This window comes from Gymnogyps californianus, chromosome 14 (assembly GCF_018139145.2).
Source record: "Gymnogyps californianus isolate 813 chromosome 14, ASM1813914v2, whole genome shotgun sequence".
NCBI lineage: Eukaryota > Metazoa > Chordata > Aves > Accipitriformes > Cathartidae > Gymnogyps > Gymnogyps californianus.
The window spans coordinates 22,101,774-22,117,424 of NC_059484.1; the positions used below are offsets into that span (position 1 = coordinate 22,101,774).

At 49.3% G+C, this 15,651-nt stretch overlaps 2 long non-coding RNA genes across 3 annotated transcripts; both read left to right on the forward strand.

Annotated features, from left to right (window-relative positions):
- LOC127021976 (uncharacterized) lies at window positions 1–4,868 on the forward strand. The gene is made up of 3 exons (XR_007767279.1): window positions 1–288; window positions 756–955; window positions 4,427–4,868. It is a non-coding gene; the product is annotated as an uncharacterized LOC127021976 (long non-coding RNA).
- An 836-nt stretch (window positions 4,869–5,704) lies between these two features.
- Window positions 5,705–14,587, forward strand: LOC127021975 (uncharacterized). 2 transcript variants are annotated; one of them, XR_007767278.1, is made up of 8 exons: window positions 5,705–5,806; window positions 12,910–12,974; window positions 13,065–13,105; window positions 13,201–13,264; window positions 13,938–13,992; window positions 14,076–14,116; window positions 14,203–14,256; window positions 14,356–14,587. It is a non-coding gene; the product is annotated as an uncharacterized LOC127021975 (long non-coding RNA). The 2 variants fall into 2 exon arrangements; XR_007767277.1 differs by lacking the exon at window positions 5,705–5,806 and adding an exon at window positions 12,518–12,629.
- Window positions 14,588–15,651: the final 1,064 nt, after the last annotated feature.

Below are 15,651 nucleotides of genomic sequence, written 5' to 3' on the forward strand. Positions count from 1 at the left end.
GAGATGTCTGAAAAGATGCTAAAGTGTCAAAATACCTAATAGGTCTAAAGATAAATAGTCTAAATAGATGGTCTGTATGCTTAAGGGAAATAGGTAAGTGTAAACAGAGATAATATGTAAGTCTAAATAGATATTCTATATAATAAGTGGAAACAGAGATATGTGTAAGTAGAGATAATATGTCTATGTCTAAATAGATATTCTATATAATACATGGAAATAGATATATGTGCAAATATGTGTGTGTCTCAATAGATATTCTAGACCATGTGTTGCAGGTCATCCCAGGTGAGTTATCTGCTATGGATTATCCCAGGTGGACCCCCTGGTGCAGGTCATCCCAAAGCATGTCCCCCCTGCCATGTCTGCGGGGGGCTCCCGCCCCCCTCTGGCCCCTGTGTCCATGGGTGGCCCCCCCCCCAGTCCTGTGTCCGTGGGTGGCTCATGCCCGTTGCCATCTGTGGCTCATGACCCATGTGAATTTTTCCCCACGTGAGTTCCCCACCGCCCCTGAGCTACTCTGCCACCGGACCCGTGGGTGCTGCCTGCACCCGCCATCTCTGGATGTTTCTCCATTTCTGCCCCGCTCCCTGTCCATTTTCTCTTATCCTTTCTGTCCTCCATCGTCCCCCTTTTTGCTTGTATATCTGCATAACACTGCCTGTCTCATTGTTTCTTGCTATATCCCCCTGCCTAGTTCGCTGTCCCATTATTCCCCTCTGTCCTGATCCCTGGCCTCTTTTCTCATCCTGCAGTCCATCACAGCCATGGAGTGCACAACCGAGCGAGGCTGCGTGTCTAGGAAGTTTCATCTCGTAAGAGCTGTGAGACACCCACGTATTCTCTCAGGTGGAGGACAGCCAAGTGACCAGAGTTACAGAAGAGGGAGGAGAGCAGGAGAAAGAAGGGTCTGAACTGACAAATTCTTCTGGCAGCGCCGAGAGCAAGAGCTGTGGTGAGTCCTGGGCCCTTGGGGCCCTGTCACCCCTCCTCTGTGTCCCGGTCCCTCCCTGTCCCTCCCCTGGCCCCCTCTCTTTCCCACGCTGCTGTGATTTTCTTTGCTTCCCTGTACCTCTCATCTTCTCTCTATTCTTCTGTCCTGCTCCGTCTTCCTCTCTCCCTTTCTCTCTCTAGTTCTACCGCTCCCTTTTCTTTTTCTGCCTGTGTTTTTGTCCTGTTCTCTCTCCTTCCTTCTTGTCATCCTTCGTCTCTGTCCTGCAGCCCATCACTGTTTTTTCCTTTTCCATCTCTTTGTCCTGAGCTGCACCTGTCTTTTTTTTTTTCTCTGGCGTGTTCCCTGGCATTCTTTTCCTCTCTGTGCTTGTACCCATCCCTAATTTTCCTTTTCCATTTCTCTGTCCTGCTTTCAGTCCCTGTTTTTTCTCTGGCTCCATCTCCCTGTCATTCTCCCTGTTGCTCTTGCTTGCTCCCCATCCCTCTCTTTTTCTCTGTATCCCATTTTCTTCCTCCCTGTCCCTCACTTGCTTTCTGTATCCCTCTCTCCTTCCTCCTGTCCTTCCTTCCCCTGGCTTCTGGCCTGCTGCTTGTCACTGGTTTTTCTTTCTCCTGCTCTCTGTCCGCGTTCTGTCCCTCTCGTTCTCTCTCTGTCCCTCTGTCCTTCCTCTAGCCTGTATTTTGCACTCTCTATCCCTCTGCCCCTAACGCTTCTTTCTCCATCTCTCAGTCCTGCTCCCTGGCCTTTTTTTCCTCCTACTGTCCATCTGTCCTGCTTCCTCTCCCTGGTTATTCTGCCTTTATCCCTCTGTCCTGCTGCCTGTCTCATTGTTTCTAGTTATATCCCCCTGTTTAGCCAGCTGTCCCTTTTTTCCTTTCTCTCTTCCCTACTCTGGCCCTACTTTTTCTTGCTCCATCTCTGTCCAGCAGCCCATCATTGTTTTGTTTTCTTTCTCCATCTCTTTGTCTTAATCTGCATCTGGTTCTCCCACCCCACCCCCAGTCCCTCTGTCCTGTTCCTTGTCCTGCTTTTTGTCTCCAAGTCCCGTGCTCTAGCCCCATCTTTCTCTCTCTCTCCCTCCTTCTTTTTCTCTGTGTCCCTTTGTCCTGTTGCTCATCGGTATTTTTTCCTTCTGTTCCTCTGTCCTGCTGCCTGTCCCTTACTTCTCTGTCAATCCCTTTGTCCTGTTGCCTATGTTATTTTTGCTGTCTGCATCCCAGACAGCTGTCGCCCTTCTGCATCCCGGTCCCCTCCCTTCTATTTCTCTCACTGCTGTCATTTTTTTCACTTCCCTGTACCTCTCCCTCTCTCATTCTCCCGAGTCCTCCTCTTTCTCTGTGGTTCTATCTCTCCACGTTCTTTTTCTCTCTATGTGCTTCTGTCGTGTTCCCTGTCCCTCTTTTTTTCATCCTCTGTCTCTGTCCTGCAGCCCATTGCTATTTTTGTCTTTCTCCATCTATCTGTCTGTCTTCCTATCCCAATTCTTTTTAATTCCTCCCCCATCTGCCCTTTAGCCCTTCACAATTCCCGCCCCCCCAGTTCTCTCTGTCTGGCTCCATGTCCCTATTTCTAAATTCCTCTCTCTCTGCCCTGTATTCTAGATATGCTTTTTCTTGCTTATATTCTCTTGTTCCAGGTCCCTGTCCCAATGTTTTAATGTCTTCCCTCTCTGTCCCATAGCCCATTTTTGTCTTTATTGTTCTCTCTCTGTCTGGCTCCCTGTCCCTATTCTTTAATTCCTCTGTCTCTCCCCTTTAGCTCATCAATTTAAAAACAAACAGAAACCTCAGTCTCTCTCTGTCCACCTCACTGTCCCCCTTTTTAATTCCTCCCTCTGTGCCCTGTGGGCCATCGTTTTTCCCCACGCGAGTTTTTCCCCACGCGAGTTTTTCCCCACGCGAGTTTTTCCCCACGCGAGTTTTTCCCCACGCGAGTTTTTCCCCACGCGAGTTTTTCCCCACGCGAGTTTTTCCCCACGCGAGTTTTTCCCCACGCGAGTTTTTCCCCACGCGAGTTTTTCCCCACGCGAGTTTTTCCCCACGCGAGTTTTTTCCCCACGCGAGTTTTTCCCCACGCGAGTTTTTTTTTCCCCACGCGAGTTTTTCCCCACGCGAGTTTTTCCCCACGCGAGTTTTTCCCCACGCGAGTTTTTCCCCACGCGAGTTTTTTCCCCACGCGAGTTTTTCCCCACGCGAGTTTTTCCCCACGCGAGTTTTTCCCCACGCGAGTTTTTCCCCACGCGAGTTTTTCCCCACGCGAGTTTTTCCCCACGCGACGCGAGTTTTTCCCCACGCGAGTTTTTCCCCACGCGAGTTTTTCCCCACGCGAGTTTTTCCCCACGCGAGTTTTTCCCCATTTTTCCCACGCGAGTTTTTCCCCACGCGAGTTTTTCCCCACGCGAGTTTTTCCCCACGCGAGTTTTTCCCCCACGCGAGTTTTTCCCCACGCGAGTTTTTCCCCACGCGAGTTTTTCCCGCGTCGACCCGCCCCGGGTGGGGTTCGCGGGACCGCCCCCCGCCCCCCTCTGGCCCCGCCCCCGGGTGGGGTTCGCGGGACCGCCCCCCGCCCCCCTCTGGCCCCGCCCCGGGTGGGGTTCGCGGGACCGCCCCCCGCCCCCCTCTGGCCCCGCCCCCGGGTGGGGTTCGCGGGACCGCCCCCCGCCCCCCTCTGGCCCCGCCCCCGGGTGGGGTTCGCGGGACCGCCCCCCGCCCCCTCTGGCCCCGCCCCGGGTGGGGTTCGCGGGACCGCCCCCCCCTTTCTGCCTCCTCTGTCTCATAACCCATTTTTCTCTTTACCATTCTCTATCTCGCTCCGTGTCCTTTAAGTCCTCCCCCCTTTAGCTCATTGAGGGTTTTGGTATTTCTCAGTCTCTCTCTGTCCACCCCACTGTCCTTTTTTTTTAATTCCTCCCTCTCTGCTCTGCGGCCGATCGCTATTCTTTGTTTTTCTCCATCTCTCTCTCTCTGGTTCCCTCTCCTTTCCTCCTTCTCTGGCCTGTAGCCCATCGCTATGGTTTTGCCTCCGCCTCTGCCTCTCTCTCTGTGGCTCCCTTTCCCTATCTTTCAATCCCCCCACCTGCCCTGCAGCTGATTGCTGTCCTATTGGATTTATGTGGCAAGGTTTTGTTAGCTGGGGGTGGAGGCAGGGGCTGCAGGGGTGGCTTCTGTGAGAAGACACCAGGAGTTGCCCCTGTGCTGGGCATAGCCAGTTCCAGCCCGCTCCAAGACAGATCTGCTGCTGCTCAAAGCTGAGCCCGTCAGCAACACTGGTAGCACCTCTGTGATGACATATTTAAGAAGGGCTAAAAAATGCTGCGCTGAAGCTGTGACAGAGAAAATGCGAGTGTGAAACAGCCCTGCAGACACCAAGGTCAGGGAAGGAGGAGGGGGAGGAGGTGCTCCAGGCACCAGAGCAGAGATTCCCCTGCAGCCTGTGGTGAAGGCCATGGTGAGGCAGGCTGTCTCCTTGCAGCCCGTGGAGGTCCATGGTGGAGCAGACATGCACCCGCAGCCCGTGGAGGACCCCACGCCAGAACAGGTGGATGTGCCTGCAGGAACCTGTGACCCTGTGGAGAGCGCACACTGGAACAGGCTCCTGTCAGCAGCTGTGGAGAGGAGCCCATGCTGGAGGAGGCTTGCTGGCAGGACCTGTGGCCCCGTGGGAAGGACCCCACGCTAGAGCAGAAGAAGAACATGAGGAGGAAGGAGCAGCAGGGACAACATGTGATGAACTGACCGCAACCCCTGCTCCCTGTCCCCCTGCACTGCTTTGGGGGAGGAGGTAGAGAAGTGAGGAGTGAAGATGAGCCCAGGAAAAAAGAGAGGGGTGGGGGGAAGGTGTTTTTTAGATTTGTTCTTTTTCTCATGATCTTACTCTGATTTTGACTGACAATAAATTATATTGATTTCCCCAAGTCCAGTCTGTTTTGCCTGTGACAGTAATTGGGGAGCGATCTCTTTGTCCTTATCTTGACCCACAAGCTTTTTCATTGTATTTTCTTTCCCTGTCTTGTTGAAGAGGGGGAGTGATAGAGCAGCTTGGTGGGCACCCGGCAGCCAGCCAAGGTCAACCCACTACAGTCTCCTTCTATCGAGCTCCCTGTCCTTGTTTTTCAATTCTTGCCTATGTTTCTTTAACACCATCAATTCTGAAGCTTTCTTTCTACTTCTCCATCCCTGTTTTTTAAATTCTTGCATATGTTTCTTGAACCTAGTCACTTTTAAAATTTTCTTGCTACTTTTCCCTCTCTCTGTCTCCCTGACCGAATTTTAATTTCTTGCACCCCATCGCTTTTCAAATTTCCTTCCTACATCTCCCTCTATGCAGCTCCGTGTACGTATTTTTTAATTCTTGATATGGTTCTTGTATCCTGTTGCTTTTTGAAACTTTCTTTCCAACTCTATCCAGCTCCCCGTTTCTATTTTTTATTTCTTGCCTATGTTTCTTTTCCCCTATCACTTCAGAAGTGTTCCCCATCCCTTGTCTTGTCTCTGTCTTCTTGTCCTGCTGGTCCCTTCCACCTCTCTCCCCTGCCCCCTGCCTCTCTTATTTATCCCTCCATCTCTCTGTCCCTGTTTTTTTTGCTCCATCTCTCTGCTCTCCTCTCTCTATGCTGTTGTCCTGCTCCTTGTCCCTCTCTTGTTCGCAGCACCCTGTTTTCTGGCTCTCTGCCCCACTCCTCCATGTCCCTCTGTCCCAGGAATGGCCAGTCCCTGCAGTGAGGAAGGATCCTCCGAGCTGTCCCTAACAGAGCAGACCACCAGCATGTGGTGCTGGGAGCTCAGTGCCCCCGTCAGCTACATGCGTGAGCCACCACGTATTGAGGAAGCCTTCCGGATGAGGAGCATCGAGGTGTGCACTGCGCGCTGCTGAGCGGGTGAGGGTTGGGCAGGTGGCACTGCGGTGGAGGAAGGGGCAGAGGCAGAGAGAGACATGTTAGGGTGGTGATGATACCACCTGTTTTAATCGTATGTAAATAGACCTTAGTAGTTGTCATTCTCTTGTAACTGCTAGATGGTATGTGAAACATTTCTTTACGTAAATAAGCCTTAGTAGTCATTATCCTGTAGTTGTCTTTATCTTGTAACTGCTAGAAGTTACATGAAGCGTTTGCAGGTACGGATAGAGCGTTTTTTAACAAGAACTTATCTTAAAGTAACAACCACAAGGACATGCTCAGTCAATGAGGGATAGAATGCTTACTTGACGAAAATAACAACTTAATGTGAACTTTGTCTCGGAATGAGTAGGGGGCACCTCCCCAAACGACCACAGACGGCCACTCGGGAACCCTGCGCATGCGTAGTATAGCTCTGCAACATTAGCAATATCTAAATGCAGTAAATAGGAGGGATTAGTGTGACATGTATGTAACGAAAAGAGGATGTATGATATGTGATGTTGTCCTGGTTTCGGCTGGGACAGAGTTAACTCTCTTCTTAGTAGCTGGTACAGTGTGTGTTTTGGATTTAGTGTGAGAATACTGTTGATAACACGCTGATGTTTTAGTTGTTGCTAAGTAGCGCTTATCTTAAGCCAAGGACTTTTCAGTTTCCCATGCTCTGCCAGCAAGCAGGTGTGCAAGAAGCTGGGGAGGGAGCATAGCCGGGGCAGCTGACCCGAACTAGCCAAAGGGGTATTCCATACCATAGAACGTCGTGCCCAGTATATAAAAGGCGGGGGAGTTGGCCGGGAGGGGCGGATCGCTGCTGGGGCATCGGTCAGCAGGTGGTGAGCAATTGCATTGTGCATCACTGGTTTTTTTGGTTGGTTGTTTTTTTCTTCTCTCCCTTTTTTTGGTTATATTCCTTTTCATTACAATTATTATTATTGTTAGTATTATATTTTACTTTAGTTATTAAACTGTTCTTATCTCAACCCACGAGTTTTACCTTTTTTCCCCGATTCTCCTCCCCATCCCACTGGGAGTGGGGGGAGCGAGGGAGCGGCTGCGTGGTGCTTAGTTACTGGCTGGGGTTAAACCATGACATGTGTCTCCATTTTAGTTTGCTGTCCCTATTTTTTAATTTTTTCCTTTACTTCCTTAATCCTGTTGCTCTTAAAATGTTATTTCTGTCTACTTTTATCCACTTACTGTTTCTATTTTTTAATTCTTTCCTGTCTGTCATGAACCACATTGCTTTTTAAATTTTCTTTCCTATGTCTACTTTTATCTAGTTAACTGTCTCTATTTTCCATTTTGTTTACTCTCATCATTCTTTTCATTTTGAAATTTTGTTTCTAGGTGTACTCTTATCTAGTTTTCTGTCCCTATTTATTAATTTTTTCCTGTTTCCTGTATCCTGTCGCTTTTAAAATTTTTGTTCTATGTCCACTTTTACCAAGATGTCTCTCCGTGTTTTTTAATTTTCCTGTCTGTCCTGTACCCTGTCGCTTTTACATTTTCTTTCCTCATCTATTTTTACCCAGTCTGCTGTCTTTATTTTTTAATCCATTCCAGTCTGTCCTGTACCCAGTTGCTTTTTTCTTTTCTCTCAGTTCATCCCGAGGCTTTAGAGGGTCTCCTCGGCACGCTTTTATCTCTGGAGCATAATTTGTACCCCTCTCGGTCTGTCAGAACCTCTTCCTCACAGCAGTCTTTTTGTCCTCTCCTCCATCTCGCTTGCCTCCAATCGGTCAGCGACTCCCTCATGACATCTGTGCTCTGTTCAAATCCTCTCCGGAGTACCTTTGTGTCCTCGAGCCACCATCTGTCTCTCCGGCCACCTCAGCACCCCTCTATTTCCGTCACGATGCTTCCTGTGAGCGTCCTTGCGTTCCACGACCATCCTTTAGTTCTGCAGTAGGCTTTGTATCTTTCTTATTCAGACACAACTCTTTCTGGGGCTTTCATTGTGCCCCAGAGCACTCTTGCCTTCCCCTCCGCCATGTCAGATGCCTCCATTCGGTCCCTGGTCCCCTGAGGACATCTGTACTCTGTTCAGATCCCCTTCCAAGCACCTCACTGTGTCAGCAATACTTTGTTGGTCTCTGTCCCCCTGGGGCCCTCTCGTTCCCATCACGATACCTCCCGAGACTGTCCTCGTGCCCCATGGCACCCTTGGAGCTCTGCTGCCCTCTTTGTATCTCTCTTATTCAACCAGAACCCTTCCTCAGGCTTGCTCTGTGCCCCAGAGCTCTCTTGCCTTGTTCACTGCCATCTAGGATGCCTCGATTCAGTCGCTCGTCCCCTGAGGACATCTGTACATTGCTGGGACACCTTCTTCAGTTTTGCATTGTGTCCCACAGCCGCCTTCTCTCTCTCTTTCACTCTCAGCACCCCTCTGCTGCCATCATCGTGCCTCCCGAGGCCATCTTCGTGCCCCACAGCCCTCTCCTGGCTCTGTAGCGCACTTTGAGCCCTTCTCCCTCCCTGAGAACCTTTCCTGATGCCACCTTTCATCTCCGGGACGCTCTTGTTGTCCTCTATGCTAGCGAGGCTACCTCTGTGCAGTCCCTGGTCCCCTGAGGACATCGGTAGTCTGTTCAAATCCCCTCTGGACTTCTTCATCATGTCCTCGAGCCTTCTTCTGTCTGTCCCTCTCAGAACCCCTCTGCTACTGTCACGATGCCTCCCGAGGTCTTAGATGTTCCCTGCAGCACACTTTTAGCTCCGTGAGCCCCCTTTGGACTCGTTTTGTTGCAATCGCACCTCTCCCAAGATCTCCGTTCCCAAATAAGCGCATTCTTTTTCTTCTCTATGCCAGCTAGGATGCCTCCCAAGACCTTCCTTGCGCTCCACAGCACTTTGGTAGCACTCTGCCTCCCTTTCGATCTCTCTTATCCCTCCGAGCCTTTCATGCCCCCTCTGCTCCCAGCCACCGTGCCTCCACAGACGCCTTCTTTGTGTACCACAGCCCTGTCTGAGCTCTGTAGCGGACTTTGATCCTCTCGTGGTCCCTCAGAAACCTGTCCTCGGGTTGGTTTGTGCCTCAGAGCGCTCTTAGCATCCCCTCTGCCATCTAGGGTGCCTCCATTTGGTCCCCGGCCTCCTGACGACACCTGTACTCTGTTCAAATCCCCTCCGGACTTCTTCCTTGTGTCCCTGAGCCGCCTTTGGTGTCTTTGGCCCAATCGGGACCCCTCTAATGGTGTCACGATGCCTATCGATGCCTTCGAGGTTGCCCTTAGCACACTTTTAGCTTTGCAGCAGACCTCACATCCCTCTCGTTCCCTCAGAGGACTTCCTGGGTCCATATCTGTGACCCAGCCCAGTCATTCTGTTCTTTCTTCCCTCTAGCCGTGCCTCTATCTGTTCCCTGGCCCTCCGATGACACGGTTACTCGGTTCAGATCCCCTCTGGATTTAATCGTTGGGTCTCCAATCCTTTTTTCTGTCTCTCTGGCTCCCTCGGGACATTTCTTCTCCCAGTCACGATGCCTCCCGAGACCTTCCTCGTGCTGCACATCCACCTTGTAGCACTTCAGGTGGGGCCATCTTTGAGCCACAGAACACTCATTTGTTCCTCTACGCTGTCTAGGATTCCTGTGTTCAGTCCCCGGCCACCCGAGACCCTCTGTACTCTGCTCGGATGATCACCCGAGTTCCTTCTTGTCGTCCCTAAGCCTTCTTTTGTCCGTCAGCCCCCCTCAACACCCCTCTCCTCACAGTCACGGTGCCTCCTGAGACCTTCCTCGATCTCCACAGCACCTTGGAGCACTTTATCTCCCCTTCTATCTCTCCTGTTCCATGAAAGCGTCCCTTCTTTCTTTGTTACGCAGCGCTCCTTTGTCTTTCTCTTTGCCATCGGGGGTGTCTCCGTTCGGTTCCTCTCCCACTCAGTCATCTGTAGTTTGCCTAGACACCCTCCTGAGACTCCAAGGCCCTCGCTGTGTCTCCAAGCCTTCTTTTCTTACCCTGCCCCTCCTAATTCCTCTACTCTCTATAACAATGTCATCTGAGTCCTTTCTTGTACTCCACAGCACTCTAGCAGTGCTTTAGCTCCTTTTCGATTTTATTTTTTTTGTGCTCTTATCTTACTCTTTGCCATTTAGGATGCCTTTGTTCAGCCCCCGGCCCCCTGACAACATCTGTACTTTGTTGAAATCCCCTTCAGAGTTCCTCATTGTTACCTCTGAGGCTTCTTTGGTCTCTCAGGCCCCCTTGGGACTCCTCCGCTCCCTTTGCCGAGCTCTCGCGAGAGATCCCCGATGCCCTAGAGCCCATTTTAGCTCGGGAAGGCACTTTGCACCCCTCTCTTCCCCTCAGAACCCTTCCTGAGTCTGCATCTGTTACCCCGGTCGGTCTTTCTGTCCTCTCATCTCTTTGGTGCGCCTCCATTTGGTCCCCGGTCCCCTGAGGACACCTGTACTTTGTTCAATTCCCTTTTGGGCTCATTGCATCCCTGAGACTTCTTTGGTCTCTCTGGCCCCTTCGGGATCTCTCTAATGCCTGTGACGATGCCTCTTGTTCTGTCAGAACCTTTTCCAAAGCCATCTTTGTGCTCCGGAGCAGTCTTTTTGTTTTCTGCCTTATAGTAGGTTTCTATTTGGTAGCTGGTACCCCAAAGATGTCTATCGTCAGCTCAGATCTCCTCTTGAGGTTTTTCAGAGAAGGCAATGGCCTTCATCTATTTTTATCAACACATCTCCCGTGGTGGTTTTTGTTCTGTTTTGCAATTTGTTTTTGTTCTAGCTACTTAGGTGTTAATTAGGCTGCTTCATACAGTGTCTGATACTTTCTTGTATTTCCATGTTTTTTTGGTGTTTTCTGTTCTTTAGGACTTATCTAGTTCCGTTAAGGCAGTCGGTCAGAGAGACCGCCGAGGTGACTCTGAACCGTCGGCGATTTACGGTAAAAAATTTACTTTGCAACCGGAGATATTGTTGAGAAGGGATTCTTACGTGATCTAATTCTGCTTTGTCATTCGGTCCTATCCAGAAGGCAGTTCTGGTAGAATTTAGGTAGTATGTGGGGTCTTGCTAGAAACAAAGTGTAATCCCATAGCATTTTGGGTTTTTTTATAGGAAACTAAAGCACATCATTTTTGATAACAATATTGTTATTACAGTTAACAAACTACTTTCTTACATAGCTTAGCAGGACATCTATCTACGCTCCAGAAAAATTAAGTCTAATTCCCTACCCAGTCACATTGCTGATGCAGTGTAGATGCAGTTGTAGCAAAAGAGCAGACATCATCATTTCCAGTAAGGGTCGCTTTCTCTGCTCAGCACATTGCACACCATAAACTGAAGGCAGATGAGAAACCTCCCTGCTGCTCCTCTGGCCGCCTCCATGTTGTCTGGTGGTTGGCCCTTCCCCTTTCCCAGGGGATTGTGGGAAGGGTGCTGGGTGGGGCCCAGGGTATATGAGCCACAGCCTCTGCTCCAGGAGCTCATTCTGTTCTGGGGTTTCTAGTGGTGCTGGTGCTCTGCTGTTTCTTCAGTTGGTGGCAGGTTTTGAGTTGTCTAAGCTGTTTGGGTAGATGTGTGTTGGCATTTAGAGAAGTAGAGGTGTCTGGGTCTTTTTGCTGTATACTGTGTTAGTTGCTGATATCATCTCTCTTAACAGGGCTGATGGTGAGATTATCTAGCAGTGGTTAGGGTGAGCATCTTGTCCGCATCTTGTATGCATCTGTATATGAAACTTTGGCATTTTTCAAGAAAGCGACAGGGACGTAAGGCATAGTGTCTTTCAGGGTACGGGATGGCTCATCACCTTTCCCAGTCGCCCACAGAGAAGCGTGTTGTCCCTAGAACCTTTGCAGCTTGTGGCAGGCCCCTTGTAGATTCTAAGCATCAGGAGTTTACTTATGTTGTGGGCCTGTAGCAGAGCCCAGAGTCTGTGGGAAGGTGTAAGATAGGAAGTGGCTGCAGAATGCAGGGTGTGGCTCACAAGAACAGCTCCTGAGGAGCGGCCAATGCGGGGGGTTCAGGGGTGCAAATACAGGGCAGGAGCTGTCAGGAAGCAGTGGGGTTCCTTCCCGGACAGTTCAGGAGGTGAGAAGGGGTTTGTAAAGTTTTGAGACTGGGGGATGGCTGGGAAAGGAAGGAGGGTTCGTCAGCCTTTCTCAGGTTGGTTTTGCAGTTGGATTTGGACGTCGATGAGGTCTGTTCTGTTTTAGTTTCCCCGCAGCTGACGGGAGGTACGACAAGGTCACAGGAGATGCGGTGTAAACCATCCAGGCCTCTGCATCTCAATATGCAGGGCTGAATGTCAGATGAGTCTCGTCTTGTAAAGCATTAGGTACATAAAAATATACCCCCCAGAACTCTGAGGTCTCTGCTTCTCTGTGCCTTTTACTTACTTCATTCCCTGACTTAATTTGTGCGTCCATCCGGATGTCACAGTCCTTGTTACTTAGAGTCCCTGACTAGGCACTTCTTTCCAGTGCAGGTTTGTGTCATTGTCTTCCCTGGAATGTTTTGGAGAAGAGGATGTGTATTATTTGTGCTCGTAACAGTCTGCAGCCAGGGGTCATCTTTTATCGCAGTCTCGGGCACGCAAGCTTTTTCTGTTATTCCAGTTTTGCCTTTTTCCTGAAGTGTCCACTGAGGTTTGCTCTAGCGTCAGTCATGGCAGTTATGTTCTCTTGTTCTTGTTTATCTATTGTTTTTAGCACCAGTTTCTGTAGTCGTAAGGTGTCCATTTTAGATCTTTGCGTCACCGTGTCACGCCGTCGTGGTTTTTCCATTGGCCAACTGCCACTGTAATTCCCTTAGGGGCTTTGTAGGTAAGGAGGTAGTTTGGGTCGCTTGTTTTCTGTGTGCTATACCGTATGTTATTCAGGTCTTGATGTTCCCATGGTTGTTTTTGTGTTAGGCGAGCACATCGGTAGCTATACCGAGGGTCTTGTGTGCCTCCGCTTATCGGCATAATGCGAACTACTTTTGTGTTTTTTAATGGCAGGCTGTTGTTGAATCTAGATGGTATTCCTAAATGGAAACGAGACCGCTGGAATTGTTAAGCTGTTGGTCAGCATCCGGGTGACGTGTTCGATATTGTTTTTGCAGATGCAGCGGGACGAGCTGTGTGCCAAAGGGCAACAGAGGAGAGGCGAGCGGAGCGCTGTAAGAAGGTGAGGCGGTGAGTGGTGTTGGAGGGAAGATGCGACTAGTGGCTTATGACTAGCTTCTAGGTTTTGGGTTACTTTTTTTTTATTTTGAAGGTGCAAAGCGGGATATTGGCACCAGAGCTGATTCGGGCAAGGTGAGCCATGTCTGGTGGGGTGAAGGAGCAGTTATTTTTTAGGTGTTGTAGTGTTGGTGAAGTTAGAAGCATGCCTTGTTGTTTGTGTTTTACAGGTGGTACCCGAGCCTCAACTTGGCAACCTGTAAACAGCAGAGGCAGTGCGGGCGAGCGGCCGAGGTAAAGGAGCGGGAGATGGGAATCAGTGCGGACAGGCCGTGGTTTTGGGGCAATATCTCAGTGTCGTGGTTTAACCCCAGTCAGCAGCCAAGGACCACACAGCCGCTCCCTCACTCCCTGTCGTCCCCCCACCACTTGCTCCTGGTGGGATGGGAGGGAAAGAAGGCAGAACTCGTGCGTTGGGATAAGAACAGCTTAATAACTAAAGTAAAATATAATACTAACAACAATAATAATAATAATGAAAAGGAATAGAACAAAAAAAGGAGGGGGGGGGGGAAGGAAAACCCAGTGATGCACAATGCAATTGCTCACCACCCGCTGACCGATGCCAGAGCCGCGATCCGCGCCTCCCGGCCAGCTCCCCCCTGTTTATGTACTGGGTGTGACGTTCCATGCTATGGAACACCCCTTTGGCTAGTTCAGGTCAGCTGCCCCAGCTGTGCTCCCTCCCAGCTTCTTGCACACCGGCTTGCTGGCAGAGCATGGGAAACTGAAAAGTCCTTGGCTTAAGATAAGTGCTACTTAGCAACAACTAAAACATCAGGGTGTTATCAACAGTATTGTCACACTAAATCCAAAACACACACTGTACCAGCTATTAAGAGAGTTAACTCTGTCCCAGCCGAAACCAGGATACTCAGCATGTATCTTTTGCTTTGGTTTTTTTCAGATGCTGCAAGAGGCTCAGAGGGGCGAAGCTGCGTGCTGAGGAGCGGTCCGAGAAGGTGAGGCGGTTGTTGGCCGGGTCGGTGTCTAATAGCAAAGTATTATATGGCAACTGGTTAAGCGTTTCTCTTTGGTCTCGCAGGCGCCATACAGGCAGCCTTTGGAACTGGATGAGCCTTTGAGGTGAGCTGGGGAGGTAGAGAGGAGGAGCATGGGGCTGGTGATTTCTCACAAGCACAACGGTAGCTTTTTGTCTTTTGGTATCTTAGGTGCCACGAGCGATGACGGCCGCAGCGTCCGACGCTGGAATTCCTGCAGAGCAGGTGAGCAGAAGGCCACGTTGCTTTTGAGGAGGAGGGCGTTGTGGAAGAGGTCTGTGTCGACCGGTGCCATGCTTACTGCTGGCACTGGTATTTTTCCAGATGATGAAGAGGAACCTGGCAACTGCAGGAATATCCTGGTTCACTGATGTGTTTTTTGCTGAGGATGGATTCAGACCCCTGCCGTCTGACAGCTAAGTTGAGGGACTGGAGACCACTGCCCTACAGTGTGTAATTTTGACTTCAGTTGGAAAGAAATTGTCCAAAGCGGAAATCTTTCTCGTTCAAAGAAGTTGCATTTTATTGAACTTCCCATCAGAGTGGCTCTTCAGAGGTGATGTAATTGCAGTAGAAGTCACCAGCAGCAAGACTTTTCACTCTCTAAAAAAAAAAAAAAAAAAAAAAAAAAATTTACTTCCTTCCAAAGACCCAAGCACAACAAGTCTTCCAAAAGTCGATGGCATTGCTGGTCTTTGGGTTCTCAGTTGTAACAGTTGAGATATCATAAAAACATGTTCCTCTGCATGCTTCAGTACAGCCAAGAGCATTAGCAAATCTGCCAATCCTTTTTCATAGCCTTATGTATTGCAGCACTGGAGACTGGATTTTTTTTTCTTTTTCAGAAGATCCCCTATATGGTTTTACTTCTAGCTCACTGGTTTTTCTGTAAGAAATGAAACTTTAAAAAAAAGTTAAATTGTATAACTTGCAAATTGACTTGCATTGTTTAAACTGTAACTGCCAACAGCTGTAGCATGTAATTTAGGTGTACTTAAGCGGTTAGGTATTTTGTCTAAAATCTTGAAAAAGACGGGCAACTGAATGTTACGGGTTTTTTTTCCCTGATCTTTTGACGGAGTGCTCTGAAGTCCTTTATTTCTGTCTGGCTTTCAATGGTGCATTTCCCTGGCATTTCGGTAGCATCTCTCTTGGGCAGTGCAGCTGGCCAGATGTCCATCCTAACTATGTAACACAAAAAAAACCCTAGTCAACTTATAGCTGTGTATGTTGGAGACAGGTAATTTAATGGTATCAATTCACAGCTATGCAAGTTAAACTAATGCAAAAGGAAAATCAAATACTTTTATAGTATAGGTATCTTTATTGGATGTATATAAACATATGCACACTTTTTAGTATAAAGTGAATTACTGAGATTTATTCTTTATTTTTTATTTCACTCTTTAAAGTTTTATGCTTCACTTCCAATTTTGTTGAGGAGGCAAGCAAGACGTGTTATTTTAATATGCTGAACTATAGTTTGGGATTTTTGTTTTTCAGATGCGGTGGTGTAAGTGTCTTGTGATGCTCAGCAGATCCCCCCAGCCCAGCTTTGCCTGCCCGTGGCTAAGAATACTCACCGTAAGGGGCCAGCCCTATGTCTGGAGGCTCTGGGCT